Source organism: Cupressus sempervirens, chromosome 8, assembly GCF_028749045.1.
Source record: "Cupressus sempervirens isolate cs-2001-9-10 chromosome 8, ASM2874904v1, whole genome shotgun sequence".
NCBI classification, from domain to species: Eukaryota; Viridiplantae; Streptophyta; class Pinopsida; order Cupressales; family Cupressaceae; genus Cupressus; species Cupressus sempervirens.
Window position 1 is genome coordinate 530,626,396 of NC_143125.1, and position 12,363 is coordinate 530,638,758.

Genomic DNA, 12,363 nt, shown 5'->3' on the forward strand with positions numbered 1-12,363 from the left:
AAGGTGAAAAAAATGAAAAAGGTGCCTTGGTGTAAAACCACTTCTTGTGGTGCCTTGGATAAGTACCATGATGAAAAATTGACAAAACATTATCCCATGCAATTCTTCCGTAGTTCATCCATTCTGTTGGGACTCAAAATTGAAGCCCTAATTTTGAGTACCATTCTAAAAAATCAAGTCCTATAAGCACTTTTAAATGCATGTTTACCCAGCTGTTCGTTTGAGGCCTAATAGGTGTTTAATGATTCTAAAACCTTGCATTCAACATATTCACTCATCCCATGAAGATAAACTACCATTCTAAGTCATTCCGTGAAGTTCCATTTTGAGCAATGTCCAAATCTGTATTTTTGTCAAGTGTCAAATGATGACAAAAGGCCTAGTTTACATTTGAATATCTCACACCCAGTAATGTTTCATGACTCACCACTTTGGGAGTGTTTAGTATCCATACCAAAGAACCTATGTTTTAGATTTCAAGTGGTTTTGATATGTTTTGTCTAGGTTTTGAATCCCTCAAAGTCGGTCATTTATTATTGTCATGCTGATGGAAATTATTTAGAATTCTAGAAGACCTTGTTTGACTTGTTATAACTTTGATCCAATTGACCAAAATGAGAAAATTCCTTTTGCATTGCATTCTAGAGGTCAAAGAATTGTTTTGTTTCAATTTTGAGCTTATGATGAATCCGTTTGATCAATTTTTGAACATGATTTCATATGCAATTTGTAAAGTTTTGTTGGTGTCATAAAATGCAGATTGGTCGGTACCCTTGTTTGGGATGTCATAACTCTGAATCCGTGATAGGTGAGATTAAATGGATTATACCATTGCATTCTACTGTAAAATTTCTTTAACTATGCTAGTTTTCAAGTCTTGAAAAATCCATCTACACACTTTCCCAAGTTCAATCTGTTTGCAAAAATATTTTTTTTGCTAGTGTTTGAGTCCTGCAAATCTGAGTGGCCCACTTTGACCATTCACCAAATGCATCTAGTTATTATTGGTGAGCCCTAATACTAGATTTATACTCTCCTTGTGACAGTGAACCGATTCCCCAATTTTTATTCCCCTAAATGCCAGTTCGACCTATTTTCAAAACCAAATCCAAACGCGTTTTATGGTTTTTTGACATGTTTTCTTGCAGATAGTTCTAAGAAGCCAACTTTGATAGTCAAAATCTTTTGACTAAGAATTTCTCATGAGATTCGATTTGATAGGGTGCAAGAATATTGAATAGAGAATCAATGCATCTATTTTCAGAGCTCGGTTAGTTGTTTTTTGTCAGTTTTTAAAGCCAGTTAAAGGACCCGTTGGCACGAAATTGACAAGTTGTAGAAAAAGGTGAATTGAATTTTAAAATCTTATTCAGTGATCGATTTTGTTTGAAATTAGTGCCAGATGGTGAATCAATCAGTTTGAAATGTCAGTTGTTTAAAAATGATATTTTTTTAGCCAGACCCATTTTGGGGCCTGATTGATTCCATCAGATAGATATAATATTATGGATAGCAAGATTGCCTTAAAGGTTCTAGTGATTATGGCTATTAAAGACAATGTTATGCCCATAAATTCATTGGAAATTAAATAATAATGTGGATATTATATACAGAGAGCAACCAAAGCTAGATTTGAATGTGAAGGGGATTGTCTAAATGTTTTGGAATGTATTGATCATTGATTTCCATAGTGGACCATGACAATTCATATAAATGTGCTTAAGCCTTCTATGTGAAATATATGGGGATAATGAAATTGATAAGTTAAGTAAGTCTTATACTTGGAAATATATTTTGAAGCAACAATTGATGATTTTTATTCTCAATCCTCTGCAAAGTTCACTCCCTACCCATAGTGGCGAATTTGAATGTTGACTGAACATTTGCTTGTGTTTAGGAAGAGTGGTTATTAAATAGACTCATGAGAGAAGATGAAGTGAAAGAGTGGGGACTACCAACCTAATGGCTTGATTAGATAATTATAATTTGAATGTAGAGGTGTTGGAGAGGCCTATTTAGTGAAGCAGCGTGATGTCAATATAGTTTCCATCCATGACAAAAGAAAAAGTACATCTCCTCACTCCAGTTGTAGACGCAAGGGGATTTTTCTAAGGGAGCACCGTGTTTTATGTTCAAACTTGAAGGAGAGGCCTTGCTATTGATTGAGGAATCCACAATATTAGCTGCTAGAAGTAGGGGTCTCTTAGATAGGAGGGACACATTTTTTGAATGAAGCAATAGGATGGTGGCAGTGGAATTCAATAAGTACTTCTGATTCTTATTCATTTAATACCCAAATGGCCTCATGCAAACATGAAAATGGATTGTAAACCAAGGAGTTATAGTCCACCTATGTGTCCTTTTGTGTTGTTGTTTTAATGAGAGGAGAAGGGGCAAAGTGTGTGTGGGCTATGTACTAAAATGCATGAAGGCACAACCCCAAGGTATGCAGGTAAGTGTTTTAGACTTTCAATTGGGTGAAGCCATGCCACAAGGTTGGTTGTGCATAACATGCTCTCCTTTTTGAAGAAGGATAAATCCATCACAATCATGTACAAAGTTGGTTTTGTCAAGTGACCAACATTTATGAGCTATAGACTAGATCAAGTAGGATTTGGGCTATGCCACATTTTCTCTCCACCTGTGAAAAATAAAGGCTCCATTGATGGAAGAAAGTTCCTTGAAGATCATCAACATACAAAGAATTTATGAGGATATGGTTTAAAACAGTTATCTCACATTGACGGGGTGATCCTCTTTTATGCCCTTTTTATAAATGGAGGCTCAAAGGTATAGTGTCAAAAGCTGTGTGCTTTTAGATGTTGAAGTATAAGTGCAATGGGACTCTAGCCAATTTGGCTGATGACATAGAAATTTTGAACTTTGCACAAAAATATAGGCATTGATTAGCTCTGATGGACCAATTAAAAATTGACATGTGGCAACCAAGAATGAATCATGTAATGATACATGGCAAGGACGTTCCAGCCTCGCATAAAAACCAAGATGTTGATGTGTCACAGTGGGGCACATGTTAGAAGGGTCATTCTTGCATACACTGTTAGCAGTTGCTAACTGTGCATGCGGGGATGCACCTAGCTAACATGTGGTAGTGGGCCCTAGTCAACTGTAACATAGTAGGTGTAGCTCCTAGTCAATGATAAAGTGCCACATGGCAATGATGTGGTAGGTACAGATAGAGCAGTGATGTGGCAATGACAGAGCAGTCTGGAGAACCAATGAGATATTGACATATGGACCAATCAAAGGGCTAGATGACCCTGTAGTAGGAGGGCCAATCAAAACATGACACATGTCACAAAAAGTCAAACTCAATTGACCCGGATGGAAAAATGAGGAAAAATGCAAAAATTTAATATTTTATTATTTTTCCAAAAAATTCACGTTCAGAATGGTTTTAAATGTTTTGAAGTTTTATTCTAAAGTTTTGACTTTAGAAAAGGTTTTAAATTTTACATAAAAGGTTTATAAACTTGTGAAGCCTTGACTGGAGCTGGATTTTCAAAATAGGATTCTATGCATTTCGGATAAGTGAGTATAGCACTATTATATATCATCAGAATTAGGAGAGAATAAAATTTACATTTTTAGAGTTTTCTTTTTGCATAGCAAGCCATCTACTCAAGTTATACAAGGTTTTATCCCAAATACTCAGTTTGCAACCACATTTAGATATTGAAGTTCAAATTTGATTTCTAGCAAGGTGATGAACTAAATGTGTGTGAAAGGAAATAAAAATGCAGTTAGGGTTGAGTTTTGTGATCTCCAAGTCATTTAAATGAAGATTTTATCAACATTTTATATATTTTGGTAACACAAGGGTTTTCAATATTGAAGAAAAGATATTTCCAAGTTTTTTATAGAATAATGATAAAAATCATACCAGATTTCATTGGTAGGAAGATGAGAGATGTTTTACAATAGTAAGGAATGGAGATTCAAGTGGACACATGTCACTTCTAGATCATATCCGAGATTCCATTCCTTTCCTATATCTTTTTCTTTCTGATTCATTGAGGGGGTTAAAATCTTGAGTTTTCTTAGATTTGGGAGACCATGGTTCCAATTTTGATGTGTTTTCATCACTGTGATACCACATTCTTCAATATATTTCTCTTCTATGAATAACAATAGTTAAGCTAATATAGACAACTATGATCTATTTAGTGGTTTCATGAGTTGTTTACATGCATTTGAATGTATAGTTTCAAAGAAATGAATACAAATGAGCAGGAATCTCTTAGTTTCATTCTAATTCTCATTTCCTATCTCTATAATCTGCAATCTTACTGGTTTAGGGACAAAGAACTGAGACCCATTTGCATCCTCTTAAGGTTGTATGTCTGATATATTTTGCTGTTGGAAAAAAGGGCCAAGTAAATGCTTGATGTATTTGACAAGGTTTCTAGTTATTTGAGGATATTTCATGAGAATGAGGTCTTTATGTACACTGATGTCTGATTCACAAAGTGATAAGATAAATATGATATCTTGATGTCTGGAATATGTCACTTGTATCATAGATGTATGTGTGTGATTTATAGAACCACCTAATAAATAAGGCACTGATCAACTTCAGGATCAACTTGTTCTTACTACTACATATTTAGGGTTTTTCTAAAATCAAAATCATTAATCAAATATTTTCCTCTCTAATGTTGAAGGAACTGAAAGGGATGCCCTCACTTGCCTCATCAATTTCTTAGGCCATGTTATTAGCTATTCCATGTTTGAGATCTTTGCATAAGTGTTAGAAGATTAAGGGTTTTATCTGCTTTGCTTAGATTTAGTCTATGATTTGAATACTAGTACCATATGAAGAATCTAATAGGTCCACCTACCTAGGTTTTGTAGAGCTTGAAGTAGAAGAAGGATCTAGCCTTACATTTAGTCCGATGTCTGAAAGGGTATGTTGAAAATGGGAAGTAGTTCCCCCCTAGATGTATCTTATTCTCATCAGGGTAATTTGAAATTGAGATGTTTCAAAATACCAACACATTCCATCTTTCCCCTTTGATCTTGAAAATGTTGAGCTATCATTGAGTATTGGCTATCTTATCCATCAACTTCCCTACTATGATATTTCTTATTCACCCATAGCCTTCATATCTAGCTTCATTCTAATTGCTCTATCCTATTTCTATCATATCTATTTGACCTCTTGGTCTTGATCACAATAAAGATTTCATAGGTTAACCTAGAACCCCATACAACCCATTGGTACACAACATGTATGTCCCTAGGGTCCTAGGACCTCTAGAAACACATTTTGTCATAAAAAATGGCCCCAAGGGGTCACAGGGTAACCGAAGACCCCTTATGACTCATTCAAACACATGATGCATGTCCCTAGGCATCTTAGGACCCCTTAGAAACACATACTATCATGTGAATGGTCAAAATGGGTCATAGAGAAACCTATGACCCATTTGAATGGAAAATGCATGTCCCTAGGGGTCCTAAGGCCCTTAGGAATGCATATTGTCATGTGAATGGTTGAAAGGGGTCATAGGGTAACCTACAACCCTTTATGAACCAATTTACCACTACATTCATGTCCCTAGGGGTATTAGGACCCCTAAGAATACATGTTATCATGTGAATCATCAAAAGGGGTCATAGGGTAACATATGACCCTTTATGATCCATTCAAACATAACATGCATGTCCTTAATAAAATGTTTAATCAAAACTAAAATTTAAATATTCTTCTAAAAAAGAAACACATGTTATCATGTGTATGCTCAAAAGGGGTCATAGGCTAACCTAGGACCCCTTATGACCTATTAAAACACAACATGAAAGTACTTAGGGGTCTTAGGACCCATTTGAACAAATGTTATCATGTGAATGGTCATAAGGGGTCATAGGATAAGCTATGACCCCTTGTGACCCATTAAAACAAAACATGCATGTCCCTAGTGGTCGTAGGGCCCTTAGAAACACCTATTGTCATGTGTCTAGTTGAAAGGAGTCATAGGGTAACCTATAAGCCTCTACAACTCAATAGAACACAACATGTATGTCCTTAGGGGTCCTAGGATCCCTAGGAACAAATGTTGTCATTTGAATGGTCGAAACGGGTCACAGGGTGACATATGACCCCTTATGACCAGTTCAAATACAACAAGAATGTTCCTAACCCCTAGGAACACATATTGTCATGTGAATGGTCAAAAGGGATCATATGCTAACCTATGACCACTTACAATCCATTGGAAAACAATATGGATGTCCCTAGGGGTCCTAGGAACCCTAGAAGCACATGTTGTCATGTGAATGGTTGAAAAGGGTCCTAGAGTAACCCATGACCCCTTATGACCCTTTGGAACACAACATGAATGTCCCTAGGAGTACATGTTTTCATGTGAATGGTCAAAATGTGTCATAGGATAATCTATGACCCCTTATGACCCATTTTAACACAACATTCATGTCACTAGGTGACTTAGGACCCTTAGGAACACATGTTGTCATGTGAATGGTCAAAAGGGGTCATAGGCTAACCTAGGACCCCTTACGACCCATTGGAACATAACTCCTAGGACCTTTAGGAGCACATATTGTCATGTGAATGGTCAAAACGGATCATAGGGTAACCTATAATCCCTTTCAGCTATTCATAGGACAACATGCATTCCTAGGGGTCTTAAGACCACGAAGTACTTGCATGTTGTGTTCAAATGGGTCATAAGGGGTCTGAGATAACTCATAGCTCATGAGGGATGTAAGAAAATAGTAAAATGCTATAGGAGGATGACATTGATGTCCACAATAATCTCTCTTGGTTTGGAGAGATCCAATTTCATTTGAATTTGGCATAGCGATCTTGCCTAATGCCAAAACTTGCAATGTACCTTAATAATTAGTGCATTAGTGCATATCTTTCAAACTGTTGATATTGACATAAATTCTTCAGTGTCATTAGCTCTAGATGGGTGGGAGAACCTTAGTAACACCCATGTTTTGATCTAGAAGCCCCTAGAATGTTTGCAACCACCACATACCAAAGCATCCCCAAGGTGAACTAAGTTGGTTTGGACATCAATATTTTTGAGGGTTTAAACTCAGAGCTCATGAGGGGTATCAAAAAAATATTGAATCATATAGAATGGTGGTATTGATGTGTATAATAACCTATCTCATTTTGGAGAGATCCAATTCCATTTAAATTTGGCACAATGATTTTGCCCAATGCAAAAAATTATAGTGTACCTCAGTTCATGGTTGCATTACATCATAACTTTCAAAGTATTGATCATGACATCAATTCATCAACAATATTAGCTCTGGATGTTCAAGTGAGCCCTAGTAACATCCTCATTTTTATCATGAAGCCCTTATAATATTCATGACCACCACATACTGAAGTGTCTCCGAGGTGCACTATGTGTGATAGGACATCAATCTTATGAGGGTCATAATTCAGAGTTTGTGAGGGATATCAAAAAGCTATTAAATTCTATATGACAATGATATTGATGTCTACAATAACCTCTTTAAGCTTAGAGAGATCCAATTATGCTTGAATTTGACACAAGGATCTCACTTGATGCCAAAACTTGTAGTGTACCTCAGTTCATTGGTGCATGACTACACAACATTCAAATGATTGATTTTGGCATTAATTCATTGGCATCGTTAGCTCCAGATGGGTGAGTGAGCCTTAGTGAAACCCCTATTTTGATCATAGAGCCCCTAGAATATTTATGACCGTCATGTACAAAAGTGACCCCAAGGTGTACTATGTGTAATTGGACATCGATATTCGAAGGGTCTTAACTCAAAGCTCGTAAAGGTTATAATAGAATCATTAAATATTATATTAAAGTGATATCAATATATACAATAACCTCTCTTTGTTTAGAGAGATCTAATTCTATTTGAATTTGGGGTCTCACTTGATGCCTAAACTTTTAGTGTACCTTAGTTCATTGGTACATCATTGCATAACATTTAAACCATTGATCATGGCATCGATTCATCATCACTATTATCTCTAGATGGGCGGCTAAAACCTAGTGACACCTCTATTTCAATTATGAAGCCCTTAGAACATTTTTGACCACTATGTACCAAAGCATCCCCAAGGTGCACTAAGTATGACTAGACATAAATATTTTGAGGGCTATAATTCAGAGATCATGAGGGGTATAAGAAAATCATTTATTTCTATAGGATGGTGATATTGATATCTCTATTAACCTCTCCCAGTTTGGAGAGATCCAATTCTATTTGAATTTGGCACAATGATCTCACCTGATGCTAAAAGTTGCAGTATACCTCAGTTCATTGGTGCATCACTATGTAATTTTCAAGCTATTCATTATGGCATCAATTCATGAGAATCATTAGATCCAAATAGGTAGGTGAACCCTAGTGAAACTTGTGTTTCAATCACTGAACCCCTAGAACATTTGCAACAACCAAATACCAAAATGTACCCAAGGTGCATTAAGTACGATTGGACACTGATCTTTTGAGGGTCGTGACTCAAAAATTATGATGGGTATAAAAAAACTAGTGAATTCTATAGGATAGTGATATCAATTTCTACAATAACCTCTCTCAATTTGAAGAGGTCCAATTCTAGTTGAGTTTGCCACAAGGATCTCACCCAATGCCAAAACCTGTAGTGTATCTCAGTTCATTAGTGCATCACTATGTAACTTTCAAACTGCTTATCGTGGCATCAATTTTTTGGTGTCATTAGCTCCATATGGGTGGGTGAACCCTCATGATACCCTTTCTTTGATCATGGAGCCCCTAAAACATTTGTGACCACCACGTACCAAAGTGTCCCTAAGGTGCACTAAGTGCAATTGAGAATTAATAATTCAAGGATTTTAGCTCAGAGTTCATGAGTGGTATAAGTGAACTATCAAATTCTATAGGATGGTGATATTTTTTTCTACAATAATCTCTCTTGCTTTGGAGAGATCCAATTTTAGTTGAATTTAGCACAGTGATCTTGTTTGATGTCAAAATTTATAGTGTACCTCAGTTCATTAGTGCATCACTATGTAACTTTCAAAATGTTGATCATGGCATCAATTTGTTAGTGCCATTAGCCTTGAATGGGTGGTTGAACCCTAATGACACCCCTTTTTCTATCACAAATCCCCTAGAACATTCACGACCACCACATATCAAAGCATCCCTAAGGTGTACTAAGTCTAATTGGACATTGATCTTGCGAGGGTTGTAACTCAGAGCTCGTGAGGGTTATAAGAAAAATGCCAAATGATATAGGAATTTTATATTTATTTCTGCAATATCCTCTCTTGGTTTGGAGAGATCCAATTTTATTTTAATTTGACATAGTGATCTTGCATGATGCTAAAACTTGTAGTGTACCTCAATTCATTGGTGCATCACTGCATAACTATCAAACTTTTGATTGTGGAATAAATTAATTAGCATTGTTAGATCCATATGGTCATGCAAACCCTAGTCACACCCCTATTTTAACCACATAGCCCCTATAACATTCACAACCACCTATTACCAAAACATTTCCTAAGGTACACTAATCACAATTTGAGGGTTATGTTATAATAGTAGGATATATTCTTGAAGGAGGGACCTATTTAATATTTGGAACATTTATCTCATGCCTAATAGACACTATTTAAAATTTTATTGAGTTCTAGAAATGTTGGGAATGAGTAGATTGAAGAGGCCCTAGTTTTGTAAGGGTTTGGTGAGGATTTTAAGCAAAATTTGGGGCTTTCCTAGTAGTTGGGAACCTAAGATCAAATTGGTTGCAGATTTGGCTTGTTGGAAAAATATTAAGGGGATTTTTTGAGGTTTCAAGGTTTGGGAGTCAATATTTCATATACTTCATTTGAAAAAGCACTTCTTTTCCTAAGCTTAAAACAAGGGTCCTAGTGTGGACAACAAGTACTTTACAAAACAACCTTATCTGATTTTTTGGTATGTTTTAGTGGATCCAAAAGGGTACTAAAATATGTAATTTATTTGTCTAATGTTTTGGAAAATTATGGAAAAAAGGGGTGCAAACAACACTACAGGCCTAATTGAGTTTCTAGGCCTAGTAGGCAAGGCTAATATGTTTGGCTTCATAGATGAATACTTGGGACTTGGAATAATAGTTATTTGAATTTTTTTGAGGGTATTAATACATTTAGGACCCTTGGAGATCATAGTGGAGAATAAATTCAAAACTTTTCTATTTGAACCTAGTGAAAGCATTAAGAAGGCCATTCGAAATATACCTAAATTAGTGCAATTTCCTATGTTTGTTACCATCAACCTTGAGATTTCATTCCACCACATTATCCTCTGCATCATTTCAAATTAAACATAGGATATATTTTTATACTAAAGGTTGATAAGATGTTGTTAAAAAATTAGTACATTTGAATTGAATATACTAAACATGATCAAAATGAATGATATTCCATAAACATAAAAAAATCACATGCACATTAAATTGAACAATACTATAATATATTAAAATGTACAATCGTGTCTACATAAATGACACAAATATATATCAAAATACATATATCCATATGCAAAAAATGTGGCTAATCATGCCATTAAAATATGTCTATAATATGAAAGTTTATGTATACAATGTGGCATATGCCATGGAAAAATGTCTTTTTTTGCATCTCTAAAAAACTATACTACCCTATGCCATCAGTGGATTATCAAAATGAAAGCTCTTCAATGTATTATAAGGATTAGATGCCTCCTACATGAACAAAAAAGGAAAACCCAAAGTTAGACTACTAAACTTATATGATTGTACATATCTAACAATAATTTCCTCAAATGCATAATGATCAATTTTTTATTATAAAGATTTATAGTTTCAAAGTCTCATCATGTATTTCTCTTGTCAACCTCCTACAGTGGTCATGGGTCCTCTAATATATCCTCAAAAATGCAAAAAATTCGTCAGCTCTAGCCTATATATGTTGTATGGTTGTGAGATGGATCTACAACTTAAACTATAACATTATAATTGATAGGATAAATTTATAACATAATCAATAATTTAAACTAAAATTTACTTATGTCAATCCCTCATCTACTAGCATCGACTACGTTAGCAAAGATACATAACTCCAACTTCTAGCCTCCTAGGCTCTAGGTGTTTCCTATGAGAGTCAAAATCATAGTCGATACTATCATGACAAAAATTCTATAAAAAATTATAGAAAAAAAGGAAAATAGAAAATAAATGATAAATATACATATAATGGGGCTCTTAATGTGAATGGAATTTCCAAAGGGTCTAGGATTTCAAATCTTCCTAGAGTCATCACCAATGGCCACATCCAATACAATAAATAATGTAAGAACATTTCATTGGTACAAAAAAGCTACAAGTATGATTCTATATATAATCACTTTAAAAACATCTAATTACCTTTCCCTTGTCAATGCACAATGGCTCACCCCTGCACTCTACCCCTAACTAACGGGTGATACTTGTAAGAGAAAAGATAGATGGGAAACCATGTATGTTCTAGTATCAAATAAAATAGAAATGAGAACACAACATAATGTACCATAGATGTCTTAAAGCCAAATGAAATAGCCAAGAGTGTGACATAGCTAAACATGAATGAAGATCATATACATGTATACGTGTACAGTTGTTAAAATTGTTCTACTATAAATATTTATTTTAAAACAACTATGTTGTAACAAAAAAATGTATACACTTACTGACACATAAGGAGTCCATGGATTTGTATATCCCTCCTCTCTCATGTTAGGGTCTACAGTCATTGTAGCTTCAAGTGTTGTATCCTCCTCCTAAAAGATAAAATTATATTCATAACTACCAATGGGACCTAGACATAAACGCTTGCATATAAAGCACATATGGGGCACACAAACATGTGATTTGCTCACTGATGATTAACTCACACCAACATCATCAACACAGAGAGGCAACACTAACCTAGTATAGGAGATCAATACACTACTCAATCTATGGATGGCTCTAATAGTTTGAGAGCTAGCCTCTATAATGATATCAAGATGTTGTATTGGACAAGGGAGGAGACACCAGGAGGGGGACATAAGTGCTAGCTTTTTTCTACTGGGAAAATGGTCTATGTTGGGGAACTCCTCCTCCTACGCCCATGTTGGACCTCATGCTCTAGTAGTTCACATTGAGCCCCAACACAAATTTAGCATACAATTCAATTGAAATAAAATGGAACCTCCAAACCAATGATCCCAAAATAATGCATGCATAGCCTCATTTCTATACCATTTAATTGATAATTTGGGTTTTTTGCGATCCATATTTTTTATGAGTTTTTGGGTTCACAAATAGGTCAACTATGTAATCTT